Raw genomic sequence first — 25,810 nt, 5'->3', positions numbered from 1 at the left:
TGACACATTCCCAGCTCTCAGAGTTGTGAGTTTTCTGGACATCTTTCCACTCAATAAGGAAGGCAGTCCAGCAGCAACAAACACAAACAACAACATTTCTTGCCATGACTCAGATTTTGACCTCGGTGTTATGGGTTTCCCGGACACCCTTCCATCCAAGTGCCAGAAGACAGGGACTTGGTGGGATTTCAAGTCCTAAGCCTGGAGAGCTTACGGATTTCTTGTTCAGGGATTGGTCAGTTCTCCTCCTCAGGGATTGGTGGGTTTTAGTGGAAATATCAGGGATTGGAGGGGGTATTCCAGACTTTTCACCTCAAATTAGCATAATCTGGGGTGAGTCCTACTGGGAGATGAGAATTACTGAGGTCTGGGGGAGAAGCTGGGCTGCTGGACCTTGCTTAGTCAGGGGTCTGGCCACTTTTCTGCCTTGAAGGTTTATAAAGTTTACAAAATGTATAGAGTCCACAGCAGGGAAACCTTTTCCTGAAACATGAACAGTCCACAGAGACTGACAAGGAGGTGCTGTCATTGTGGCCAGCTCCCATAAAAGCAGTAGGCTGAAGCAGGAAACGTTGTTGTCATCATGACCAGCTCCATGGGGGTATTAGGCATTTTGAGGGAAGAAAGGTGTTGGCTCCCATCATAGCAGTAGGCTGAGGCAGGAAAAGTCATCCACTGCAGGGCGGGCAGGAGTTGCCATCTTTTGTTTTTTAATTTTATGTATTTAGTCAGTTACTCATTCCTTACAACTGATTCACTTTGCATCCCCACTGCAGCCCCCTCCCTCATCTCCTCCCAGTCCCACCCACCCTTACTCTTTTCCCTCTATGCCCTTTCCCTGAGAGGGGAGGACCTCTTCCCCTTCTATCTGACCCAAGCCTATCAGGTTCCATCAAGGCTGGCTACATCATCTTCCACTGTGGCCTAGCAAGGCTGTACCTCCCCCTTTTGTTTCCGCTTGTCTCCACAGGGAGGGCAGGAAGGACAGGCTGACAAGCTGAAACATGAGCAGTCCACAGAGACTGACAAGGAGGTGCTGTCATTGTGGCCAGCTCCCATAAAAGCTGTAGGCTGAAGCAGGAAACATTGTTGTCATCATAAATATCCTGAGTTGGTCAGGAGATGGGAGTTCATTGGGGCACTTTGGTCCTTTGGAGGCAGGACAGTGGCAGGTGGCCAAGGCTGGAGGGAGCAGTAGGCTACCAAAAATCTGACTGCAACAGCTGCCCTGAGTTGAAAGGGCTGTGGGCCACTCCATTTCTTTTCTGTCATCGTGTGGACAGTGACAGTGAGCTGTCACAGCTTGAGGGGCAGCTGGCTGCTATTTTCACTGCAGCAGCTACTTTACTTGCTCCTGCCACAACAAAGGACTATAACTTGGCTCTAATTGGAGAATATTGCATGGCATGAACATGTCATACATATTAAAATAAACACCACACATTCACATTTATCTATAGAATCCACAAAGTTAACACAATATGGGATTATGGTCCCTGAAAATGAGGAGATGTATAGGAGAAGAGGGAACTATGATCAGGGTGGCTTTATCTCAGAGATTCAAGGATGGTTGAACAAATGTAGATCAATAAATATAATGTATTTTAAAGGGTATTTTGAGGTATTAGTTCCCTGAATTATTTCTCAATCTGTTTGTCATTTGGATAGCTGTGGAGATGGGAGCACCTGGGATTATTTGAGAGAAGGGAAACTGATCAGAATAGATGGTACAAATTTTTAATTAAAAAAAATACTATGCTAAATAAAATAAGCTAGACACAAAAGACAAATATATTATCAGAATTCTATGAAGCTTAGGCTAATCAAATATATGGAAACAAAATAGGATGAGTGTTAAGGGGTTGTGGGGAAGAGGAAATGGCTAGTCCTTTGACAGAGGCAGAGTCTGTATACAGCTTACCTGATACAAAATGTTCTGCAGGTGAATAGTGGTGATAGTTATGCAATATTAATATTAATGTACTTACCACTACACAGTACATGATGGTAAATAGTATGCAGGGTGTATTTTACAATAGAAAACAATTGATTTGAGCCTAGAACTCATTGGCACAGGAGACAACTTCTTGAACAGAACACCATCAGCACAGGCTCTAAGAGCAACAATCAATAAATAGGACCTCATGAAACTGAAAAGCTTCTGTAAAGCAAAGGACACTGTCATCAAAACAAAATGAATGCCTACAGATTGAGAAAGGATCTTCACCAACCCCTACATCTGACAGAGGGCTGATATCCTGAATATATAAAGAACTAAAGAAATTAAAAGGCAATAATTCAAGCAACCCAATTTAAAAATGTGGTATAGAGCTAAACAGAAAATTCTCTGTAGAAGAATATAGAATGGCAGAGAAACACATAAAGAGATGCTCAACATCCTTAGCCATCAGAGAGATGCAAATCAAAACGACCTTGAGATTTCACCTTATACCCATCAGATCAAAAACTCAAGAGACAACACATGCTGGAGAGGTTGCAGAGAAAGGGGCACCCTCCTCCATTGCTGGTGGGAATGTAAACTTGTACAGCCACTGCGGAAATCAATCTGGGGCTTTCTCAGACAATCAGGTATACTGCTTCCTCAAGATCCATCCATACCACTCCTAGGCATATATCCAAAAGAGGCTCAAATACACAACAAGAACATTTGCTCATCCATGTTTGTAGCAGCTTTATTCATAATAGCCAGAATCTGGACACAACCCAGATGTGCATCAACGGAGGAATGGATACAGAAATTGTGGTACTTTTGCGCAATGGAATACTACTCAACAATTAAAAAAAGGAAATCATGAAATTTGCAGGCAAATGGTGGGATCTAGAAAAGATCATCCTGAGTGAGGTATCCCAGAAGCAGAAAGAGACACATGGTATACACTCACTTATAAGTGGATACTAGACATATAATATAGGATAAACATACTAAAATCTGTACACCTAAAGAAGATAAACAAGAGGACCAGGGGTAAGAAGATCAATACTCACCTAAAAAGACAAAGGGGATGGATATTGAAAGTAGGAGAAAACAAGTAACAGGACAGGAGCCTACCACAGAGGGCACCTGAAAGACTCTACCTAGCAGTGTATCAAAGCAGATGTTGAGACTCATAACCAAACCTTCAGCAGAGTGCAGGGAATCATATGAAAGAAGGAGGAGTTAGTATAACCTAGAGGGGACAGGAGCCCCACAAGGTCCAAATATAGGACAGGGATCTTTTATGAGTCTGTTTTGCCAACCAAGGACCATGCATGGATATAACCTATAACCCCTGCTCAGACATAGCCCATGGTAGGGTATCGAAGTGGGTGCCCTAGTAAGGGGAAAAGAATTATTTCTGACATGAACTCAATGACTGGCTCATTAAGCTTCCCCTTTTTCCTCCTGAAGGAGGAACAGCCTTGCTAGGCCACAGATAAGGTCATTGCAGGCAGTCCTGAAGATACCTGATAAGCTAGGGTCAGATGGAAGGAGAGGAGGACCTCCCCTATCAGTGTACTCAGAAGGGGGCAGGGAGGAGATGAGGGAGGGAGGGGAAGATTGGGAAGGAAAAAGGGAGGGGGCTACAGCTGGGATACAAGTGAATGTATAAAATTATTTAAAAATAAAAAGAAAAGAAAACAATTGATTTAAAAAAATAAACACAATCCACTCAATAAACAGACTAAAAAGCACTTGATCATCTCATTACATGAAGAAAAGTTCTTTGACAAATCTAACATCCCTTCATGGTAAATGTCCTGGAGAAACTAGGGATACAAAAGACATATCTCAACATAATAAAAACAATTTAAAGTAAGTCCACAGCCAACATCAGCCTAAACAGAATAAAACACAAAGCAGTTTCACTTAAATCAGGAACAACACAAGGATGCTCCTATCTTCATACCAAGTCAATACAGTATTTCAAATTTTAATGAGAGCAATAAGACAAATAAAGGAGATCAAGGGGATATAAGTATTAAAAGAAGTAGTCAAATTATCTATTTGCAGATGATAGAATTTTAAACATAAAAGACCCTAAAAGCGCCACCCACCACATTTTTACAGCTACTTCAGCAAAGTAGCATGGTACAAAATTCACACACACAGAGACATACACACACACAAGAAGAGAGAAAGAAAACAAACAAAGAAAAAAACAGTTCATACAAATGACAAATATACTAAGAAAGAAACGCAGGAAAGAGTTGACTTGCAAAACTATAGCAATAAAAAAAGCATTGAATTGGCATAAAAGCAGACATGGTGATCACTGAAATTGAATTGAAGACCCACCTATGTCCACACACTTATGTACACCTAATTTTTGAACAGCCAAAAATACACATTCACAAAAAGAGAGCAGCTTCAGCAAATGGTGCTGTTCAATTTGGATGTCTGCATGTGGAAGAATGCAAACAAATCTGTATTTACTATTCTGCACAAATCTCAACTCCAAAGAGATCAAGAAACTCAATGTCAGACCATATACCCTGGATATGACAGAAAAAAAAGAGGGAATAGGCTTAAACTTTCTGGCACAGGAAAAGACTTTCTGAACAGGACATTGAACACACAGGAATTAAGATCAACAATCAATAAATGGGACCTGTTGGAGCTGAAAAGCTTTTTTTAGGAGAACATCAGGCAAAAGCAACAGCCTATAGGATGGGAAAGTCTCTTCACCATTTATACATCTGATATTAGTTAAAGCAAAAATAAAAGAAAAATAGACAAAACAGCAACAATAACAAAAACACCTAAACTTCAAGAAAAAAAATGACCCAGCTTAAAAACGGTGTGCAGAACTAAGCAAAACTTTCTCAAAAGGTGAAGCACGAAGAGCTGAGAAACACTTAAAGACATGGTCAGGATTTTTAGCTATCAGGGAAGTACAAATTAAAGAGCTTTCCTATTTCACCTTACCCCGGGCAGAATGGCCAAGGTTAGTAAAACAGATGACAGCGCACGCAGGTGGGGCTCAGGGGAAAGCAACATTTATTTATTTCTGGTGGGTGTGCAAACAAGTACAGCAGCTATGGAAATCAGTGTGGCACGCACTCAGGAAGCTGGAAATGAATCTACTTGAAATCCAGCGATACAAGCTCTTGGCCATATACCCAAAGACTGTGCATTCTGCCACGGAGATGCTCATTATTCATGTTCATTGCTGCTCTAATCCTGACAGCTACAAGTTGAAAACAGCTTGGATGCCCATTAATTGATGAAGGATTAATGAAAATGTGGTATGTTTTCAGGATGGAATATTATTCGGCTGTTAATAAAAATGAAACTATGCAATTCACAGGTAAATGGGTTGAGTTAGGGTAAACAAAAAACACCTGAATGAGGTAACTCGGATCCATATGACTATTTTGCATGTTTTCTCTTATAGGTGGATGTTAGCTTTTATGCTCCTGATATATGTGCTAACATCTTATCACAGAGGTTAATTTCCCAGTTAGGCACTGGAGGTGGGGGAAGAGGGTTTCCCAATTAGGAGGAAATAGAATACAGTATTATGAAGGCAAGAAGGGACAATCAGAAGAGGATTAAAGGAAAGTGGAAAAGTAAAGGAGGGAATATAGGAACAACAAACTCTGAAAGCCATTTGCAAACACATGGAGACCTGCAGCTCTAGAAGCCCTCTAAAATGTGTGCATATATAAAGGATCCTAAATGAAATCACGAGATAGTAGATGAGACAATGCCCCAAAAAGACATTTATGACACCAAGTAAAACTATAGTACCAGAAATGGATTACACTACAGACAATGGCCAGAGCTATTGGTTATTCTCGATATCTTGATTATAGGGCCTGCTGCTGAAGATAACACTTGCTCATGTCTTCCAACGTGGAGAAATGGAGATGGTGCTTAACTCGATTCAGTCCTTACAGACTAGATTTCCTGGTGCTGAAATGTATTCTGCATGCTACCAACTCTGCAACTTACAGCAGTGGCCTGCCTGCAAGATATACTGATATCATATTGGCACAGGTATTATTGGAGTTAACCCATGATTTTTATTGTCTTTAAGGTTTACTCCAAGGGATGAAACCCATACCTGAAACTACCAAAGTGGCTAATAACCTGAGACTAGATAGATCATGTACCCTAGAGGTAAACCTACCACAATTCCTTTGCTAATGAAACATATCAGTAAAATGACTCCTTATGACATATTGCTACAACCACAGGTCAGATCATATTATCCAATCCTCATGAGAGCTTCCTCTTGCATACGTAAGAACACGGAAACCTACAACTGAACAATGTGAAAAGAATGTGAGAGTTGGAAATATTCACCTATAAATGGTATGTCTTCATCAAAGCCCTCCCATGAGGGCTCACAGAGCTATGTGGAATATGAGAGAGAAAGATTTTAAGAATCAGAGGTCATAGATGACATCAAGGAGACAACTGCTTCCAGATAAAATAGGGTTGATAAATCTATAAACTCACAGAGACAGTGGTAACACTCACAAAACCTGCACATGTTCAAGTCAAATGGGTCCCAGCACTGAAAGGGAAAAGTGAACACTAGACCCTATCCCTAAACAAGAAAGTAATTGCAATTGATGTCTGCTATCAAAGTGAGAAATAATTTTCTCCAGTGGAGTGTTACTGGATATATCAACCATACTTCAGAGCAGGCTTCATGCCCAGGATTTTTGGCTATCACAAAATTAACTCCATCTCTTTTCTGGGTTTTACTTGTTTTGTTTTTGATAGAAATTATGTTTTATTTTGTTTTGGTATATTTTTTTCTTAATGTCTTATTTTTGTCATTTTTTTCTTTCTGCCTTTTTTTTTTTGTAGGGGCCCAGTGTTTTCTTTGCTTTGTTTTTTCAGAGTTTTGTGTGTGTGTGTGTTTCTTGTTTTTGTTTGTTTCTGAGAGAGAGAAAAAGAACAAAAAGTTAGGTGAGTAAGGAGGTACAAATCTGACTTAGGGGAGGAGAAATGATCAAAATATATGATAAAATAAGTTCAATTAAAAAGGGAGAAAATTCATCAAATTTAGTAATACAATCATTTTATTTACTTTAATCAAACTTTATTTTTAGTATCTCTCTCTTAAAACACATATGGTAAAAACACACAGAAACACCAGTAATATATTTTTATCATCCAGCATGTTTGGGAGCTGGACCTAGATAGTTGCTTGTTGCCTTCAGGTAGCTTCTGCAGGACTTCCTAAGAACATTATTATATTTAGATTTAACCTCAAAGTAATATAAAATTTTTTTGGTAAAATGTATTGTTTCTTAAGTATTTCACCAGATAAACTAATATATTTTAGCTAAAATATAATTACACCATTCCCCGCTTTCTATTTCTTTCTCCAATCCCTTCCATATACCCTATACCTCACAAACTCTTGGATTTTTCTTCTTCTTCTTCTCCTTCTCCTTCTCCTTCTCCTCCTCCTCCTTCTTCTTCACCCTCATACTATTCCACACCCACACCCCCTACACCTCTCTTTATATGTGACATACATTATGTGCTTATACATATATATATGTATATATATATATGTATATATATATATATATATATATATATATATATAATTAAATACAAACTGTTAAGCCTCCTAATTGTTTATAAAATATCAGGTAAGTATCACTGAAATCACATACATACAAACAACATGTAATGAACTTATCTAGGTCCTTTGAAATGTTTATTTATGGGGATTGTCTTCCTTTTGTTTGTTTGTTTGGTAGGACAAAACAAATGTATTAATTCTAGCTTTTGTTGATTTCTAACGCTTTTGCAAGATCTTCCCTAGAGCTGGAAAATAAGCTTTAAAGTTCATCATATTTCTGGACCTATGTTTGATTTCATGTTCTTATGGCCTCTCCAGCACATTCAACATGTAAACCCCACAATAGCATTAGTTGTCAGAAAGTGTTATGGAGAAACAAGAGTTCTCGTTAGCTGTCAGCAGGAGTCTGAAAACTACTACTAAGGGCACTCAAGTCAGCCCCACTTATTCACAGCCCCACTTATTCACTGTGACACATGTGCATCTTTAGAGAATTTTTCACCTGGTCATCCTAAGAACCATCTATAAAAATGTTTCTGGAGCATTAATAAGACAATTCAAATCAAACTGAAATTTTAGAAGTCGAAGAAATCACAATAGCCACAAATGACATAAGGTACCTCGGAGTAACCCTAACCAAGGAAGTCAAAGACTTGTATGAAAAAAATTTCAAATCTCTGAAGAAAGAATTAGAAGAAGATATGAGAAGATGGAAAGATCTCCCATGCTCATGGCTTGGTAGGATTAACATAGTAAAAATGGCCATCTTACCAAAAGCAATCTACAGATTTAATGCAATGCCCATCAAATTACCAACACAATTCTTTACAGACCTGGAAAGAAAAATCCTCAACTTCATATGGAATAACAAGAAACCCAGAATTGCTAAAACAATACTCTACAATAAAAGATCTTCTGGAGGTATCTCCATCCCTGATCTTAAGTTGTACTATAGAGCAACAGTTTTAAAAACTGCATGGTACTGGCATAGAAACAGAATGGTGGAACAATGGAACCGAACAGAGGACCCAGAAATAAACCCACACATTTATGGATACCTGATCTTTGACAAAGACGCCAAAACCATACAATGAAAAAAAGATAGCATCTTCAACAAATGGTGCTGGTCTAACTGGATGTCTACATGTAGAAAAATGAAAATAGATACATACTTGTCACCCTGCACAAAACTGAAGTCCAAGTGGATCAAAGACTTCAACATAAAACCATACACATTAAATCGTCTAGAAAAAAAAGTGGGAAATACCCTAGAACTCATTGGTACAGGGGAAAACTTCCTGAACAGAACACCAACAGCACAGGCTCTAAGAGCAACAACCAATAAATGGGACCTCATGAAACTGAAAAGCTTCTGTAAAGTAAAGGACACCGTCATCAAAACAAAGCGACCACCTACAGATTGGGAAAGAATCTTCACCAACCCTTTATCTGACAGAGGACTCATATCCAGTATATATAAAGAACTAAAGAAGCTGAAAAGCAGCAAACCAAGTAATCCACTTAAAAAATGGGGAACAGAGCTAAACAGAGAATTCTCTGTAGAGGAATACCGAATGGCAGAGAAGCACTTAAAGAAATGCTCAACCTCACTAGCCATTAGGGAAATGCAAATCAAAACAACCCTGAGATTTCACCTTACACCCATGAGAATGGCCAAGATCAAAAACTCAAGTGACAACACATGCTGGAGAGGTTGTGGAGAAAGGGCAACCCTTCTTCACTGCTGGTGGGAATGTAAACTTGTACAACCACTCTGGAAATCAATCTAGCGCTTTCTCAGACAACTAGGAATAGCGCTTCCTCAAGATCCAGCCATACCACTCCTGGGCATATACCCAAAAGAGGCTCAAGTACACAAAAAGGACATTTGCTCAACCATGTTTGTAGCAGCTTTATTTGTAATAGCCAGAAGCTGGAAACAACCCAGATGCCCCTCAACTGAAGAATGGATGCAGAAATTGTGGTACATCTACACAATGGAATATTACTCAGCAATGAAAAATAAGGAAATCATGAAATTTGCAGGTAAATGGTGGGATCTGGAAAGGATCAACCTGAGTGAGTTGTCCCAGAAGCAAAAAGACACACATGGTATATACTCACTCATATAGACATACAACATAGGACAAACCCACTAAAACCTGTGCATCTAAAGAAACTAAGCAAGAGAGAGGACCCTAACTAAAATGTCCAATCCCCATCCGGAAAGGTAAAGAGGATGGACATCAGAAGAAGAAGAAAACAGGAAACAACCTAGGAACCTACCACAGAGGGCCTCTGAAAGCCTCTGCCCTTCACACTATCAAAGCAGATGCTGAGCCGGATGGGCAACTGTTGGGCAGGTGAACGGAATTTTAGGTAAGAACTGGGAAATAGTAAGAGCTGGAGAGGACAGGGTCTCCACAAGGAGAGCAACAGAACAAGAAAATTTGAACACAGGGAACTTCCCAGAGACTCATACTCCAACCAAGGACTATTCATGGAGATCACCCAGAACCCCTGCACAGATGTAGCCCAGGGCAGTTCAGAGTCCAATTGGGTTACATAGTAATGTGAAGACGGACTGCCTCTGACATAATCTGATTGGCCTGCTCTTTGATCACCTCCCTCTTGGGGGGAGCAGCCTTACCAGGCCATAGTAGAGGACAATACAGCCACTTTTGATGTGAACTGACAGACTAAGATCAGAAAGGAGAGGAGAACCTCACCTATTACTGGACTTGGGGAGTGGCATGCAAGCAGAGGGAGGAGGGAGGGTGGGATTGGAAGGGGAGGAGGGAGGGGCTTATGGGGGGATGCAGAATGAATAAAGTGTAATTGATGAAAATTTTTTTTAAAAAAGGGAAAAAATAATTTAAGAACCTTAAATGACTTTCAAAAGTGGAGGAAAACATGGAGTTAGTCAATTGGCATGGAGCACGTCTCGCCCCTGGGGACAATGGTCTCCTGAACCTACTCAGACCTCGGACACCACCACTGCTAGTTCTAGAACTGACGCAGGATGTTCCAACGAGGGGTTAAGGCTTCTCATAATATTTCCTATAAGCCCACACCTGTTTGTCTATATCCCCCATTTTTATTCATTATTAGCCAGATAGAGCCAAGTAGTTGTGGTAATGATACTTGCTTTTTTGCCCAATGCTGGAATGCTAGTAAATTTAGGTATGCCCTGGTTACTCGCATGCCTCACTGGGTGCCTGTGCCCATTGATGCCCCTCACGCTATGACTCTCTTCAGACAGAAAAGGGATCTTGGAACTACAGCCACCATTGTTACTACCATCTCATTGGTGGCTGTTGGAGCTACCACCAGGGCATTAGCCATGAGTCATACTGGGCAGACTGCTCAGACCCTGAATAATCATTTAGCCAATGTAGCTCATGCCTTAGTTGTACATAAAGGAATTAATGCTCAACTAAAAGGAAGCTTGATGGTGGTCAATCAGAGGATTGACCTCTTGCAGGAGCAAATTGATACCCTATGGCAAATCGCTCAACCTGGCTGTCAATGAAAGTATGCTGGACTTTGAGTCACTAGCATACAACATGAGAATTTTTCCTGTGCTGCAAATCTGTCTAAACAATTGTCTAGCTATATTTTAGGTAATTGGACTGGAGAATTCGATACTACGATGGAGCAGCTGAGAGTGGCCATTGTCACAGTAAATTCTACCAGAGTGGACGCAGGACTAGCCACAGGATTATCAACATGGATTGCTGCAGCCATGAATCATCTGAAGGAAGGGGCGGGCATGGGAGTGGTAGCAGGCCTTCTGGTGTTGGTCTCCTTGGTTAGCCTGTGGTATATATGCAAGATTAGAGTCTCACAACAGTGTGATGCAGCCATGATCATTCAGGCCTTTACAGCCATTGAAGCAGGACAGTCTCCCCAAGCATGGTTGGATACCATAAAAAGCTAAAATGATACGCTCAGGATGCAAGGCTAAGCACTGCACTCAGGGTCAGCCACTTTGGACCCAGAGAAGAGCATGTCTGATTGCATGCGGGTTGATGCCCCAGGTCCCGCCTCTGAGAAAAAGGTATCAGACGGGTCTGATGCTCTTTGGGTGGATGACACCTAAATGAACATCGGTACAAAGTCCCAATTTATTTCTAATATCAGAGATCAGACCTCTACTCTTGCCTGATGCGTCTAAAACAAAAAGGGGGAACTGTAGAGAGCTGCGGAATGCTATGCCTTAAAGATGGAGCTGGTTTCTGCCTTCCACCTTCCCGATGGTGAGTGCTCTCTGTCACGAAACAATTCCACATTTGGCTAAGGCTGAGGATCTGGCTTGCTTCCATGTATGTGGACCTATCTGCATTGCCCACATGGCACGCCTGGGTTGGCTACCCAGAGGCTATTTAAGCTGTGGGCTGGCTTTCCCCAGGGTCCGAGGATTGTTCAAGGTTCCTGAATAAACTGCATTGAAAAAAAAAAAAGGAGGGGAGGAGAGAGGAGTTTATGGGGGGATACAAAGTAAATAAAGTGTAATTAATAAAAGTTAAATATATATATATATATATACAAATCTGTAAAAAAAATAAAAAGCCTAGTTCTTAAATGCAGCAATATGACCCAATGATAAATGAATACAAATTGCAAGTTGAAAAAACAAAAAAAAAGAAGTCGAAGAAAATGTCTATTAACTGTGTTTTATTCATCCTGGGTTCCCGCACAGGAACGGAAATGACTGACCGAGATCTTGAACAACTGTAGTGTTCATTTAAATAGATTTTTGAAAATGAGAAACACAAATATTGTATCTGTACATATGCTTGTTGGAACACGGTTCAAGAATAGAGCCCTGTGAGGGGACTTCTGAATGGTTGTGAGAAAACACCAACACAACAAAAAAGTTTCCTCAAAACCACAGAATTGTACTTAGAAAATGCTTCTGTGCTCCTCGCAGGTGTAGTGATAGGAGTGAGTTTGCTTCAGATTATTCATTACAACTGGCAATTGCTATTTGTTTATATGCCTCTATGGGGGGAAAAAGCATGTTTTTGCACAATCACCCTATTCTTGTGACTATAGATAGCTTGAACTCATGAAAGCTTTATTCATTTAACCTTTTTTAACCCTCGGGGTATGAACTGTTTGATGCTCTGAATTAAGTTAGCTATTGCATGAGACTTTAGTCTGCTTCCTTTGTGGGCTTTACCTTCCATATTCCACCAGCAACTGGATAATTAAACATATACTATCTGTACATATCTGTTTATACTTTATAGAAATATTTTCACGCATGAGAAGAAGTACATTTGGGCCTATGTTTGCCTATATTTGAAAGTGGTCACTAAAATAAAAAATGTAGGAAGTGACGATTTCGGTAGAAGGATGGAAAATAGGCTTAGAAGTGAATGTGTTAAGAGTTTAAACTGTATCTATAGAATTATAACAGTATTGAATTGAAACAAAGCAATTGGCAAAATGATATGATTAAATACTATATTAGGTTCTGGTGTTTTCACTAAATTATTTCTTTACTTTTTAATATAGGTGCAATGCTAAGTAATTAATTACATATTTTTGCTAAATTAAAAGTTTGGGAAGCTTTTTTTTAAAAAAAAAAAAAGATACCTACAAATACAATGAAACAATCCCAACCATGAGGGCCAATTTCCCCATATTCCACATGGATCTATTCCAGGAAGTAAGACTCATACTTATTTTAGATTGTGCGTTTTATTCATCTTCTTGCTTACATCTTTAAAACAATGATAGTGGCTTACTTCTAAGCTGTAACAACTGACTAAATATTTTGATAAATGAATGATATTCTAAGGCAAACAAAAGTAAATTTTCTACATTGTTATGGAGACAGGAAAACGTAAACGGAGGTCTTCCATGGACAGCTACTGTTGTCACTAGGTAGGCAGCTCCAGGAAAGCCAGGAAATCCAATGTCTATTTGAGAAGCTCAGAATGGTCACAAAGTTGTAGACAGTGAAGTCAAGAAGTGACCTGTAGGAAAGAGACAGAGGGTACTCATGCTGTTGACAGTACTTCAAAGCCAGCACTGAGTCACTCAGTTTATTACGGGGTCATTTCAACTTACAAGTACAAGAAAATTAAACTCAGCTCAGAGAGACATAGCTCTGCTATACAACTAATATTTTCCCCCCAAATGGTTGCATTTCTCATAATTTTCTTTAATACTACTTCTTTGGGAAAGTTTAAGTATAAACATTTTTTTCAACTAAATTTTAATATTCCTGCACTAAATTATATTGAGAGGATCTTGAACATTTTATCTCCTTCCTTGGTATAAAATAGGCTTATTTACATTCTTCTACTCATACCTAATATTTGGCTATAATCTACAAAGGGAGAGATATTAATGTTTCCATAATAACATATTTCTTAAATATACAACTTTAATTCTTTTCAAGTGCTATATTTCCATAATTCCTAAGATTGTTCTATCAAGAACAAAACCATTTCAAAACCCTAAGATTCTACTGTCGCAGCTCTTGCAAAAGCCTATCCCTTAAGCTAAAAACATGGAGAAGTTAATGATAAGTTATATAAAGAAACAAATTGATTCAGAGATGGGAGGAGCAGGACACAGAACTCCAGGGTAAGCACTACACTCATGGGGGCTGGTGGATAGAAAAAGTGTTTATTCAGATGGTAGGCTTGGCCCGTGCTTGCATCTCAGAGACTCACCAGGCACATTAGGGCTTCCTAAGTTGTAATGCTTTACTTTAGGGTCAGACAAAGCTGAATTCAGCTCAGTGAGGAGAACTCTCCTGATCATTTTTTTTTCTCTTTGACAGGAGGTAGTTTGATTCAAGGAGAGAAAATGGCATCATGCACAGGATTAAGCTAGAACTTAAACCCCAGTGCTGTTGCACACACAGATAAAAGTTTTACTAACTGTGAGGCAAAAACAAAACTTCGGCCATCTCTGTGGATTGGTTGTCTTTTTGTGCTTATGCAAGATTCCTTGGAAGTTATGAATGAAATGGAAGAGGGAGCATTCGGGTGTTCCCACTAAAACACTGCTGTCACTCAATCCATAAAAATGAAACTGTGCATCTCTAATTGAGGATGCTGTCATTATTGTTCTTGTGTGGAAAACTAAGCAGTCCAGCTACAGCCAAAAATGTTTGCAACTTAGCTGCATGCAGAATTTTTAAAAATCTTACTGTTATTTTGAAACCATAGTGCATTAAGTCACTTAAGTGTCAAACATTACAAGATGTAATATACTTTTTTGTACACTGTCGTGTTAATAACTTGGTGGTTACATGGTTTAAACTCTTTTCAAGTACTATATTTGCATAATTCTGAAGATTATCATTGTTTTTTTGTATCATAAAATTTGGTCCAAATGTCCACCTACTTCCAGCTGATATATCTTAATTTCATTTTGTTGTGTTATCCTCCTTGACACACTGGAGGGGGACAATAAGGGAGGGAAGAAGGCAAAGAAAAAACAGCAAAATTATATTATATTCTACACACTGATAAAATGTGAGTTATTGTATCAGTGAAGAAGATTTATGGAGATTTTCACTACCGTCATCCAAGACAGTTAATAAGAGAGTTAAAATAAACAAAACATGGTTATGAAGGTAGAGTTTTGGGATCAGACTTAGGTTTTAATTTAAAACAGCTCAAATAACTGAGTAGAACCAAAAACTATACTGAGAGTAAAGCAGAACTATTAAAACAGTGGACATTCAGAGACCTGAAGTCCTAAGTTTGTGAGGAGAAGGGGCAAGTCTCATTAAAAGTGATAACCAAGACAAATGGGATAGAGAAAACAAATAACCGCAGGGGAGCCTACCACAGAGGGTGTATCAAAGCAGATACTAAGACTCAGAACCAAACCTTCGGCAGAGTGCAGGGAATCATATGAAAGAAGGGGAAGTTAATATGACTTAGAAAGGATAGGAGCTCCACAAGGACCAAATATATCTGGGCACAGGGGTCTTTTCTGAGACTGATACTCCACCAAGGACCATGTATGTATATAATCTAGAACCTCTGCTCAGATGTAGCCCGTGGTATCTCAGTAACCAATTGGTTTCCCATAGTAAGGGGAACAGGGACTATTTCTGACAGGAACTAAATGGCAGACTCTTTGACCTCCCCACCCCACCAAGGGAGGAGCAGTCCTGTTAGGCCACAGAGGAAGACTTTGCAGCCAGTCCTGAAGATACCTGATAAAACAGGGTCAGATGAAAGGGGAAGAGGTCCTTCCCAATCAGTGGACTTGGAAAGGGGCAGGGAGGAGATGAGGGAGGGAGGGTGGGGTTGGGAGGGAATGAGGGAAAAGGATACAGCTGGGATACAGAGTTAATAAAATGTAACTAATAATAAAAATTTTTAAAAAGGGGATAACCATCCTTTTGTAATTTCACATCAATATTTGTTGCTAGTTCTCATCTATGCAGACATAATGTGACCTACCAGAACCAAACAGAGTGAAACTGCTGGGGTGATTTTTTCCATTTTTTCATTATTGTTATTATTTACAATCTATTCACTTTGTATCCTGGCTGTAGCACCCTCCCTCATCTTCTCCAGGTCCCACTAACCTTTCTTCTTCCTCCCCTTTGCCCCTTCCCTAGTCCTCTGATAGGGGAGGTCCTCCTCCCCTTCTATCTGACCCTGGCCTATCAAGTCTCATCAGAACTGTCTGGATGCTCTATCTCTGTGGCCTGTTAAGTCCACCTTGTCAGGGACAGGTGATCAAAGAGCAGGAAACCAAGTTCATGCTAGTGAGAACCCCTGGTCCCCTTACTAGTAATCCACATGGAAACTGAGCTGCCCATGTGTTGCATTTGATCAGGTGGTCTAGGTCCTCTCCATGAATGGTCCTTGGCTGATTCATCAGTCTCTGCAGGTCCTCCTGGGCACAGATTTTTTTGGCTCTGTTGGTCTCCTGTGTCACTCCTGTCACTTAAAGATCTTCCTATCTCCTGCTTCTTTCATAAGATTTTCTGCACTCTGCCCAAAGTTTGGCTATGAGTCTCAGCATCTGCTTCAGTATTCTGATGGGTAGAGTCTTTCAGAGGCCCTCTGTGAAAAGCTCCTGTCCTGTTCCCTGTCTTCTCCCACTTCTGATGCTTATCCTGTTTGCTCTTCTGAATGAGGATTAAGCATCTTCCCTAGGGTCCTTCTTGCTGTTTAGATTCTTTAGAACTATAGATTTTATTATGTTTATCCTATATTTTATGGCTAATATCCAAGTATAAGTGAGTACATACCATGTATGTCTTTCTGCTTCTGAGTTACTTCACTCAAGATGATCTTTTCTAATTCCCACCATTTGTCTGAAAATTTCATGATTTCCTTGTTTTTAATTGGTGAGCAGTATTCCATTGTGTAAATCTACTGCAATTTCTTTATCCATTCCTTGGTTGAGGTACATCTAGGTTGTTTCCAGATTCTGGCTATTATGAATAAAGTTGCTATAAACATAGTTGAGCATATGTCCTGGTTGTATAGATGAGTAAAATCTTTTGGGTATATGCCCAAGAGTGTTATAGCTGGATCTTGATGTAGCACTACTCCTAATATTCTGAGAAAGCGCCAGATTGATTTCCAAAGTGGTTGTACAAGTTTACATTCCCACCAGCAATGGAGAAGGATTTCCCTTTCTCCACAACCTCCCCAACATGTGTTGTTACTTGAGTTTTTTATCTTAGCCATTCTGATGGGTGTAAGGTGAAATCACAGAGTCATTTTGATTTGCATTTCCCTGATGACATAGGACGTTAAGCATTTCTTTAACTGTTTCTTTTCCATTTGATATTCCTCTGTTGAGAACTCTCTGTTTAGTTCTGTACTCCATTTTTTAATTGGACTACTTGATTTTTAACTTCTTGAGTTCTTTATATATTCTGGACATTAGCCCTTTGTCAGACACAGGGTTGGTGAAAAACTTTTCCCAGTCTGTAGGCTGTCATTTTGTTCTGTTGACAGTGTCCTTTGCATTACAGATCCTTTTAGTTTCATGAGGTCCCATTTATTGATTGTTGATCTTAGAGCCTGTGCTGTTGGTATTCTGTTCAGGAAGTTGTCTCCTATGCCAATGAATTCAAGGCTCTTCCCAATTTTTCTTCTAACAGATTTAGTGTATCTGGTTTCATGTTGAGACCTTTGATCCACTTGGACTTTAGTTTTGTGCAAGGTGGTAAGTATGGGCCTATTTACATTTTTCTACATGTATACATCCAGTTAGACCAGCACCATTTGTCGAAGATTATGTCTTTTTTCCCGTTGTATGGTTTCGGCTTCTTTGTCAAAAATCAAGTATCCATGGTTGTGTGCATTTTTTTTCTGGGTCTTTAATACAATTCCATTGATCTACCAATATGTTTCTGTGCTAGTACCGTGCCATTTTTATTGCTGCTGCTCTACAGTACAGCTTGAGATCAGGGAGCAGCAATTTCTATAATTCCTCAGAAGACAAACACTGCCTTTTAAGGTTCACCAAGAGAAATAATTGTTTGATTGAACTCTGTGGTACCAGGAAGGTTCTGCCACATAAGTAAGGATATATTGAGAAGAGGTCTGACAAAAAGATGTTCAACCAATATACTACCAATATACCAATATAACCCATTGGCAATATAACTACCAATATAACTACCAATATAACCCATTGGCAAAGTGTGTTTCTGGCATGTTGATGTCTTGAGTTCCATCCGCAATGAGAGAGAGAGAGAGAGAAGGATGGATGGATGAATGATGGATGGGATCGAGAGAAAGGGAGAAATTTAGGAATGAAGGCAGGAAGGAAAGAAGGAAGGAAGGAACAAATTATGGTTTGTGGTTACATGGTATTAATTAGTATATATCAAATTAGAAATTTTTAAATTAATAAAAAAATAAGCATTAATTTTATGTGGTCAAAGGAGTTCAAATTATAAACTAAAAATATTCTGAATCTATTGAATATTTTATCTCAAAGAACACAGTGCTTAGAGAATATGGTTTTATATGGCTTTAAAGAATCCAAATTCCAGAGCTGGAGATATAGCTCAGCAGTAAGAAGGACGAAGAACCTCAGTTTAATTGCCAGCACCTAGGTAGTGGCCCACAGACATCTGTAAGTGTAGTTCCAGGAAAACTGACAGCCTCCATGGGCACCAAGAGTACACAGGGTATACAGAGGTGAACACAGACAAGCACCCATATATAAAAAAATAATAATAAAATATATTTAAAAGAAATAAGACTTAAAACCAATTTCTTAAGCATCCATATAAAGAAATTAAATATTTTTTAAATTTATTTATTTACTTTTATAAATTAGTTTATTCACTTTGTATCCCAGCTGTAGCCACCTCCCTCATCCCTCCCAACTCCACTGGTAATGAAAGTCCTCCTTCTTTTCCATCTTACCCTAGCCTATCAGGTCTCATCATGACTTTGCATTGTCTTCCTCTGTGGCCTGGTAAGGCTGCTCACCCCTTAGGGGGGAGGTGATCAAAGAGCCAGCCACTCAGTTTATGTCAAAGACAGCCTCTGCTCCCATTACCAAGAGAAGCCACTTAGAGACTGAGATGCTCTGAGCTACATCTGTACAGGGGTTCTCAGTTATCTCCATGAATGGTCCTTGGTTAGAGTATCAGTCTCAGAAAAGACCCGTGAGCCCAAGTTTTTTGGTTCTGTCGCTCTCCTTGTGGAGCTCCAGTATACTCCAGGTCTTTCTCTCTCCTCCTGCACTCTGCCCAAAGTTATGGGTCTCAGAATCTGCTTTGATACACTGCTGGGTAGAGTCTTTCAAAGGTCCTCAATGGTAGGCTCCTGTCCTATTCCCTGTTTTCTCCCACTTCCAATGTCTGTCCCATTTGCCTTTCTGAGTGAGGATTGATCATCTTACCTAGGGTCTTCCTTCTTGATGAGCTTCTTTAGATGTACAGATTTTAGTATGTTTATCCTATATTATATGTCTAATATACACTTATGAGTGAGTACATATTGTATGTGTCTTTCTGCTTCTGGGATACCTCATTCAGGATGATCCTTTCTAGTTCCAACCATTTGCCTGCATATTTCATGATGTCCTTGTTTTTAATTGCTATTATTCCATTGTGTAAATAGACCACAATTTCTGTATCCATTCCTCCGTTGAGGGATATCTGGGTTGTTTCCAGATTCTGGCTATTACAAATAAAGCTGCTATGAACATAGTGAGCAAATGTCCTTGTTGTATACTGGAGCATAATTTAGATATATGCCTAGGAGTGGTATAGCTGAATCTTGAGGAAGCACTATTCCTAATTGTGTGAGAAAGTGCCAGACTGATTTCCAAAGTGGCAGAGAAACACTTAAAGAAATGCTCAACATCCTTAGTTATCAGGGAAATGCAAATCAAAACAACCCTGAGATTTCACCTTACACCCATCAGAATGTTTAAGATCAAAAACTCAAGTGACAACACATGCTGGAGAGGATGTGGAGAAAGGGGAATCCTTCTCCATTGCCGGTGAGAATGTAAACTTGTACAACAATTTTGGAAATTAAATATTTTTAAAAGAGCAGAAATGAGAGAATCTAAAAAGGTGTGTAATTTAATATCTACTTATTATAAATATCTTCATCATAATAATTAATAAACCCTTAGTAAACAAATGGATGAAAAGAGAGAAGATGAAAATTACCAATATAATGAATAAAACAGATTCATACTCACTAATAGGTAAGAAAAAATAAATGAATAATTTTATGATATTACTGTAGGTTCTTAATACATCACACAGATAAGAATTATATATACACAAATATATGCCAAAAAGTAGATAATAGTGAGAGACTATGGTAAAACAGTCTGTAAATAGAAATTGTAGGAAGATAATGGTTCAGTTATATATTAGGCAAGAAATTAATAAAATAGTTGAACATTATATATATAATATAATGTATTCATTATTAAAACTGAGGGAGGGATGAGTACATACCAGTCCAATTTGCTATAACGTACCTGTGGAGGATGTATATAAGCCCTATCTTAAAACTCTTGTCTTTTGTATTAACAGATATTTCACATAGCAGGGCCCCAAACTACAATCTCATATTTTTCAGAAAAATAAAAACAAAATGAACAAATATCTTGAAAATAAAACGTTCTAAATCTGATACAAAATGGCATTCTGGTTTATCTATGTTTACTGTGAAAGTAAACTGTAAGGAACGCTTACTAAAGTAAAAGTTTATATACCATTTCTGATAAATACCCCCAAGTAATCATCAAAATAATAATATACAAATTTTATAAAACTGATCTTAGATATTAAAATGTGGAAAGTATTTTCAATAATTTCAGGAGGCTACTAATATACGAAGATATTTAGAATACTAAAGAGAGACATAGGTCACAGCACGCAGACATATATAAATGTACTGAATAGAATACAGCAAAATAAGGTTTACTATGCATAAAAAAACCAATTAAATTTATCTTAGGAAAGCAAACTTGGTTTTAAAATTGAAGGTCAATTTCTGCTTTCCCATAAACAGAGTAGAATATGAAATGATCTTCTCAATAAATGTGAAAAGAAGAGATAAATGGGACATTTTTTCACATTAAAAACTTTGACCATGCCACTTATATAAAGAAATGTGTTTTCCATTACGGAATATTTGCAGACACAACAAATGCTGACCCTCATTTGAAATATTTAAGGCTGTCTTCCTGACCTGGAATCATCATAGGAGCCCTGTGGTATTATTTCAATATAATACTAGAAATATATTCTTGTATTATATTTCAATATAATACAAGAAATACTCAGTGTCCTAAGAGAGCACATACACTGTGGGGCATAATCACTGCAATAACAGCAATAATCTTATATCATCCAGAGATTAAAAAAATCATAGTAATGGAAAAGGCACTGAGATGCTTTTGAACATGAAGGCTCAAGTTTATCTCAGGAGGGGTGGAAACATGATGCAATTGTTATGAGCAGTTGCTGCTCTTGCAGAGGACCAGGGATAGATCACAAGCACAGGCTGTTCCGGGGCTGCTTCTGTACCTCTAGTTCTAAAGAATCTGTCACCCACTTCTACTGACACTCACAAGCATGCATATGCACACACACACACACACACACACACACAACACACAGACAAGCACACACAAATAAAACTAAAATCTTTTCAAAATTATGAAAGAAGGGAGAGATAGTGGGACCTGGAGAGGACAGGAGCTCCAAAAGGAGAGCAACAGAACCAAAATATCTGGGCACAGGGGTCTTTTCTGAGACTGATACTCCAACTAAGGAGCATTCATGGAGATAACCTAGAAACCCTGCACAGATATAGCCCATGGCAGTTCAGTGTCCAAGTGGGTTCCCTAGTAATGGCAACAGGAATTGTCTCTGACATGAACCCAGTGGTGGGTCCTTTGACACCCCCCCCCCGACGGGGGAGGAACCTTGCTGGACCACAGTGAAGAAAAATGCAGCCAGTCCTGATTAGACCTGATAAGCCAGGGTCAGATGGAAGGGGAGGAGGACCTCCCCTATCAGTGGACATGGAGAGGGGAATGAGAGGAGATGAGGGAGGGAGGGTGGGAGTGGGAGGGAATGAGGGAGGGGGCTGCAGCTGGGATACAAAATGAATAAACTAGAGTTAATATAAAAAATAAAATTTAATTTAAAAATTATGTCAGGAAAGATCATTTTAATGATATTACAAGATTAAGTGTTTCATACATGGGCAAATATTCTCACAAAAACTCATCTCAAGATAGCAGCATGACCCAGAGAAGAGCATGTCTGGTTGCATGCGGGTTGATGCCCCAGGTCCCGCCTCTGAGAAAAAGGTATCAGACGGGTCTGATGCTCTTTGGGTGGATGACACCTAAATGAACATCGGTACAAAGTCCCAATTTATTTCTAATATCAGAGATCAGACCTCTACTCTTGCCTGATGCGTCTAAAACAAAAAGGGGGAACTGTAGAGAGCTGCGGAATGCTATGCCTTAAAGATGGAGCTGGTTTCCGCCTTCCACCTTCCCGATGGTGAGCGCTCTCTGTCACAAACAACTCCACATTTGGCTAAGGCTGAGGATCTGGCTTGCTTCCATGTATGTGGACCTATCTGCATTGCCCACGTGGCATGCCTGGGTTGGCTACCCAGAGGCTATTTAAGCTGTGGGCTGGCTTTCCCCAGGGTCCGAGGATTGTTCAAGGTTCCTGAATAAACTGCATTGAAAAAAAAAAAAAAAAAAAAAAAAAAGATAGCAGCATGGTCACTCCGGTAACTGAAAAATTTTAGAGCGTCTTATTACCTGGAGAGGACAGAAACTCCACAAGGAGAGCAACAGAACCAAAACATCAGGGTACAGGGGTCTTTTCTGAGACTGATACTCCAACCAAGGACCATTCATGGAGATAACCTAGAATCCCTGTACAGATGTAGCCCATGGCAGTTCAGTGTCCTAGTGGGTTCCATAGTAATGGGAACAGGGACTGTCTCTGACATGAACTGATTGGCCTGATCTTTAATCACCTTTCCCTGAGGGGGGAGCAGAGTTACCAGGCCACAGAGGAAGACAATGCAGCCAGTCCTGATGAGACCTGACAGACTAGGATCAGAAGGAAGAAGAGGAAGACCTCCCCTATCAGTGGACTTGGGGAGGGGCATTCGTGGAGAAGAGGAAGGGAGGGTGGGATTGGGAAGGGAGGAGGGAGGGAGCTACAGGGGGGATACAAAGTGAATAAAGTATAATTAATAAAAGTTAAAATAAAAAATATATTAGAAAAAGAGTTTCTTATTACTAATTGACAAAGATCAGTAGAGTCTCCAAAACACTTTGATTCAATACCCAAAAAACCAGTGTAACTTGAAGATAGAAGTGATTAACCAGGGCCATTGAGATACTTGTTAGAACTCAAGCTTCATGGAAAGATGTCTAAACATACATGCACACTAAACTTCAGGCTTCAGAAACTCCATGTGGTTTCATATGAATGAGTATGGAATTCTGTAGTAGAAAAAGATATTTAACATAGCAGAGCAGACATTTAACTGTATGGTGATCCAAATTAAATAAAAATTAAATGCTTAAAAGCAGTTATTAAAGGTTTTATGATCTCTACAAAGAAAGTCATATACATTTTATTGGAATATGTAGATGCTTTAGGTTGACTGATATAACCAGATAATAAATTAGATTTATGTACCCAGAAAAGCCACATTCTTACATGGCCCCTCATTATTAAATATATTTCTACCTAATAGAATAAGTATAATAAAATGAGAAAAGGTGCATTGATGTATATATTTTTGTTAAATTTGTATAAACTCTTTTCAATTAATGTCTTCATATTTTATATCAATATTGTAACTGACAAAAGGTGGCACAGTGTGTGTGTGTGTGTGTGTGTGTGTGTGTGTGTGTGTGTGAAGAATGACTGGATTAAGGGTCTTTATGAAATTGATTATGTATTAGGCAGGCATAGGAGCTATCACTGCTGTGTCACAAAATGCTTATTTGTTTCTTTTTTCATCTTTCGTCTATAACAAGCGTAATAAAACAATTCAGCTGTCATGATGACTGAGTGAGCTTAATCCTGAAAAGTGTTTGGTACAGAGTCTTGACTGGGTTCCTGGCCTTGACAGCTACATTCCCCCTCAGATTACCCACTCATACTTCCACTGTGTTAATAAACGTGTCTTGAGAGCAGATTCTCACACTTGTATTGCGTAGCAAATTTGCCAAGCAGAGTCTGGTGCCAGATCATACAGCACTGAGCTGGCAGGCACCTTGCTCAGAATGCTGCGATGAGCCTGGCAAATGAGCATGACATCTGTTTCCTTCCAAGAGTTTTAGAAGAGCAGAAGGTGCAGCCATCTCTGGGGCAGAAACCTGGAGAACACTGGACAAGCAGACTGTATCCAAGGTGAAGGAAGTATTAGGATTATGGGGAGGAGGTTCCTCTGAGAACACCAGCCCACATGTGTCTCTTTTCCAAGAGATGTCAGCTTAGAGCATCTGTGCTAACTTTCTATTTCGTGCCATATCTGAAATACGGGGTATTTCAGACTGTCACAGGAATAAATGTAAATAAGCAATTAAGATTTTGAAGGACCCTAACTAAAATGCTCAATCCCCATCCTGAAAGGCAAAGAGGATGGACATCAGAAGAAGAAGAAAACAGGAAACAACCTAGGAACCTGCCACAGAGGGTCTCTGAAAGCCTCTGCCCTGCAGACTATCAAAGCAGATGCTGAGCCTGATGGCCAACTGTCGGGCAGAGTGAATGGAATTTTATGTAAGAAGTGGGAAATAGCAAGAGCTGGAGAGGACAGGAACTCCACAAGGAGAGCAACAGAACAAGGAAATTTGAACACAAGCAACTTCCCAGAGACTCATACTCCAACCAAGGACTATTCATGGATATAACCTAGAACCCCTGCACAGATGTAGCCCATGGCAGTTCAGTGTCCAAGTGGGTTACATAGTAATGGGAAGAGGGACTGCCTCTGACATAATCTGATTGGCCTGCTCTTTGATCACCTCCCCCTGAGGGAGGAGCAGCCTTACCAGGCCACAGAAGATGACAGTGCAGCCACTTCTGATGAGAACCGATAGTCTAAGATCAGAAAGGAGAGGAAGACCTCCCCTATCAATGGACTTGGGGAGGGGCATGCATGCAGAAAGGGGAGGAAGGGTGAGATCGGGAGGGGAGGAGGGAGGGGCTTATGGGGGTTACAAAATGAATAAAGAGTAATTAATAATAATAATAATAAAAGATTTTGAAGGACCACCCAATTCTATCCAGCTAGTCTGTGGAATTCACTCCTAGTGAAATATATCCCTTTTATGGTTAAGCATACGAATCCCAATTATTTCACACTTGGCTGTGATTTTGACCACCTTTGGGATTAAGTTTTTCTTACTATGATTTTAAGATACCAGTTTATCATGTATGGTGGCTGCAAAGCCCCAGACAGTTTGTAAAGGAGGAATCATGCTGAAAATAGTAAATAAACAGTATTTGTTATAATAATCATGAATGAACTGAAGTATGCAGATTCCTGGGTACAGGACTTAAGATGAAAAGAACTCAAGCAAATAGCTGCAAAATAGCTGTTACTTAGGAAACCCATTGGGAGCTAGGTTTGGAGCCATGAGTGTAGAGCCAAATTATAGGTTTTTTTTTTTTTTTTTAATATCACATAAAACTGAGTAACTCAAATACTAAAATTCTACAATAAAAGTAAGGTGCCTATCTGACTGCATAGCAAGTGGGTTTAACA

Source organism: Meriones unguiculatus, chromosome 2 (assembly GCF_030254825.1).
Source record: "Meriones unguiculatus strain TT.TT164.6M chromosome 2, Bangor_MerUng_6.1, whole genome shotgun sequence".
In the NCBI taxonomy this organism is placed as follows: Eukaryota; Metazoa; Chordata; class Mammalia; order Rodentia; family Muridae; genus Meriones; species Meriones unguiculatus.
Note: the sequence above shows the minus strand (reverse complement) of the source record.